The sequence below is a fragment of the Enhydra lutris genome, unplaced genomic scaffold (assembly GCF_002288905.1).
Source record: "Enhydra lutris kenyoni isolate GAN:26980312 unplaced genomic scaffold, ASM228890v2 scaffoldscaffold3, whole genome shotgun sequence".
Classification (NCBI taxonomy): Eukaryota; Metazoa; Chordata; class Mammalia; order Carnivora; family Mustelidae; genus Enhydra; species Enhydra lutris.
Genome location: NW_019154087.1, coordinates 41,224,177 through 41,228,102, shown reverse-complemented (window position 1 = coordinate 41,228,102; position 3,926 = coordinate 41,224,177).

Sequence of the window (3,926 nt, the reverse complement as noted above, 5' to 3'; positions counted from 1 at the left end):
AGCCTTTGCCTTCAGCTCAGGTCATGGTCTCAGGGTCCTGGGATCGAGCCCCCCTCATTGGGCTCCCTGCTCAGCGGGGAGCCTGCTTCCTCCTCTCTCTCTCTGCCTGTCTCTCTGCCTACTTGTGATCTCTCTCTCTCTGTCAAATAAATAAATAAAATCTTTTTAAAAAAATTTAAGGGAATCACTTTGCCAATAATACTTTGTCACCCTGCCCAAATCCTTTGGACCATGACAAGTAAAGGACTCAGACTTGATAAAGAACTGTGAACTTTGTAATAGTTTCTCTTAGGATTTATGTGTGTGTGTTGGACACTGAGCAGTTTTCCATACATTACTTCCATAATATCATCATGAAATAGGCAATTAATTTAGTGCAGTGGCTAAGAGTCAGGTTCGAAGGTCAGAATATGGGGTTCAAATCTTGGCTCTATCATTTGGTGGTTGTGCCACAATAGGACCCACTTTTTTAATCCCTATTATGAATATAAAACAGTGTTACCATGCATGGTCATTAGGGTCATAGGGTGTGTCCTGTTATAAGGCTCAGTAAGTGTTAGGTATTGTAACGTAAGTTTATAGATGAAAAACCGAATATTAGAGAAAGTAGATTACTTTTCTATAGTCACACAGTAAGTGACAGGCAAGAGTTTGACTTGGACTTCAAAGTATTAATCATTACTTTCTATTAGTTCTCAATATCTGAGATACAAGTCTGGAGATGATAAAATATACGCCTATGAAAAGCGATAAACTGGGGCACCTGGGTGGCTCAGTGGGTTAAAGCCTCTTCCTTTGGCTCAGGTCATGATCCCAGGGTCCTGGGATCGAGCCCCGCCTCAGGCTCTCTGTTCAGTGGGGAGCCTGCTTCCTCCTCTCTCTCTCTGCCTGCCTCTCTGCCTACTTGTGATCTCTGTCAAATAAATAAATAAAATCTTTTAGAAAAACTGAAGTATTCTTTTTTTTTTTTTCATAAGAAGAAAAGATGGGGTGCCTGGGTGGCTCAGTCAGTTAAGTGTCTGCTTTCAGCTCAGGTCATGATCCCAGGGTTCTGGGATCAAGCCCACATTGGGCCCCTGCTCAGGGGGGAGCCTGCTTCCCCCTCTCCCTCTGCTGCTCCCCGCTGCTTGTGCTTCTTGTTCTCTCTTTCTCTGTCAAATAAATAAATAAAATCTTAAAAAAAAAAACAAAAACTTCCTTTAAAAAAGAAAAAAAGGGGACACCTGGGTGGCTCAGTGGGTTGGGCCGCTGCCTTCAGCTCGGGTCATGATCCCAGGGTCATGGGATTGAGTCCCGCATCGGGCTCCTTGCTCGGCAGGGAGCCTGCTTCTCTCGCTGCCTCTGCCTGCCTTTCTGCCTGCTTGTGTGTAATCGCTTGCTCTCTCTCTCTCTGGCAAATAAATAAAATCTTAAAAAAAAAAAAAAGAAAAAAGAAAAAAAGAAGAAAAGTTAATGTGACCTAGCAGTTGTTCTGAGAACATTATGCCAACTGTGGACTTGTGGAAGTGGAATAAGGAATCCAAAAGAAATGGTTACCACTTTTTAAAAAAGTTTTTTTTTTAATTGAAGTATAATTAACATACAGTGCTATGTTAGTTTCAAGTGTACAATATGATGACAATAATTCTATACATTAGTCAGTGGTCATCATGGTATCTTAATCCCCTTTATCTATTTCACCTATTTCTCCCCAACCTCTCTTCTGGCAACTACCAATTTGTTCTCTGTATTTAAGAATCTGTTCTTTTGTTTGTCTCTTTGTTTGCTGTTCATTTGTTTTGTTTATTAAATTCCAATTATGAATGAAATCATATATTTTTCTTTCTCTGATTTGATTTACTTAGCACTGTAACCTCTAAGTCCATCCATGTTGTCACAAATGGCCAAATTTCATTCTTTTTTATGGCCGAGTAATATTCTGGTGTGTGTGTTTGTGTGTGTGTGTGTGTGTGTGTGTGTATAAATATACCACAGTTTCTTTATCCATTAGTCTGTGGATGGATACTTGGATTGCTTCTGTATCTTGATTATTGTAAATAATGCTGCAATAAACATAGAGGTGCATATTATCTTTTGAATTACTGTTTTCATTTTCTTTGGGTAAATACCCAAGAGTAGAATTCTATCACATGGTAATTTATTTTTAATTTTTTGAGGAACCTCCATACTGTTTTTCCACAGCGGTTGCATCAATTTACATTTCCCCAACAGTGCCCAAGGATTCCTTTTCTCCACCTCTTGCTAACACTTGTTATTGTCTTCTTGATACTAGCTATTCTGACCGGTATGCAGTAATATCTCATTGTGGTTTAAATTTGCATTTTTCCTGATGATTAGTGATGTGAAACATCTTTTCACGTGTCTATTGACCATCTGGACGTTTTCTTTGGAAAACTGTCTATTCAGTTTCTCTGCCCATTTTAAAATTGGGTTCTTTGTGTTGTGTAAGATCTTTACATATTTTGGATATTAACCCCTTATCTAATATATGATTTGCAAATAGCTTCTCCTATTCTGTAGGTTTCCTTTTTGTTTTGTTGATGGTTTCCTTCGTGCAAAAGCTTTTTATTTTGTAGTAGTCCCAACAGTTCAGTTTTGCTTTTTTTCCCTTGCTGGGAGAGACATATCTAAAATATATATCTATATTTCCACAGCTGAAAACTATAGCTGTTTCTTAAAGTTTAATATTACATCAGTTGCCAACTGCAATGGTCTGCCCACACAGAGAACCCCTACTCAAGTCCCTTTATGCTGGTTTCTGAACAGTTTGACTTAACTTAAAATAATCTGATTTGGAAGATTCTATGTCTATCTATACTTCTATTGCTATCCTTGACTTAATTTTTTTTAACTTCCACTTTTTTCCTTAATGTTCAATTAGCCAACAATAGTACTTGTCTTAGTTTTGACATTTGCCTCAGCTACTGTTTATACAAATTTAAGAAAACAGGAAGGCAGATAGTTCAAAGTCATGGTTGTAGAGTACCACTGGGCTAAGACTTCCATTCCAAACTCTTGCGAATAGAATAATGATCCTAATTAATGGTTTTTAGATAACTTGCTTAGTTACTAAACTGATGCAGCTCTCTGAGCCCAGATCTTAACTTTTAATCAATTGGTTGGTTTTCACAGTAAATTGGGGTTTGTGTTTCATTTTAGGACGTCCTTTTTAAAGCCTCAATTTTAACTTATCAATTTACAGGATTTGAGATGTGTTAATTACTTCCCCCCTAACAACTTTACTAAGGTATAACTGACACCCAATAAACTATATATATTTAAAGTGCAGATTTTGATAAGTTCTGACCTATATGTATACCTATGAAACCAATACCACAATTAAGATAGTAAAAAGTATCCATCCAAATTTCCTTAAGACTCTTTATAATCCCTTCCTTCCACCTTACCCTGGCCCATGAAGCTACTGATTTATTTTCTTTTACTACAGATTAAAGTGTATGGTAGGCAGAATTTTAAGATTACTCCTAATGATCCTCATTGCCTATATAATCCCCTTTTCTTTGAGTGTGAGGAGAATGTATAAATAAGATGATAAATCACTGCCATGATTATGTCTTATTATGCGGCAAAAGGGATTTGGCAAATAAAATTAAGGTTACTAATCAGTTGACCTTAAGGTAAAGAGATTATTTGGATGAGGCTAACCTAGTCAAATGAGCCCTCTATAAGCAGAGGTATTTTTGGCACCTTGTTAGGCAGCAATACAAAACTAGTACAGATTTTGGTACATGGAAGTATGGGTGCTACCACAAGCAATTCCTAAAATGTGGGATTGGCTTTAGAATTTGCCAGTGAGTAAAGGCTGGAAGACTGTTAGTAGAAATACAGATGTTAAAAATGTTGCTGGTATAGTCTTAGAAGGATGTGAGAAAAGCATTACTGGAATTTGGAGGAAAGAGAATTCT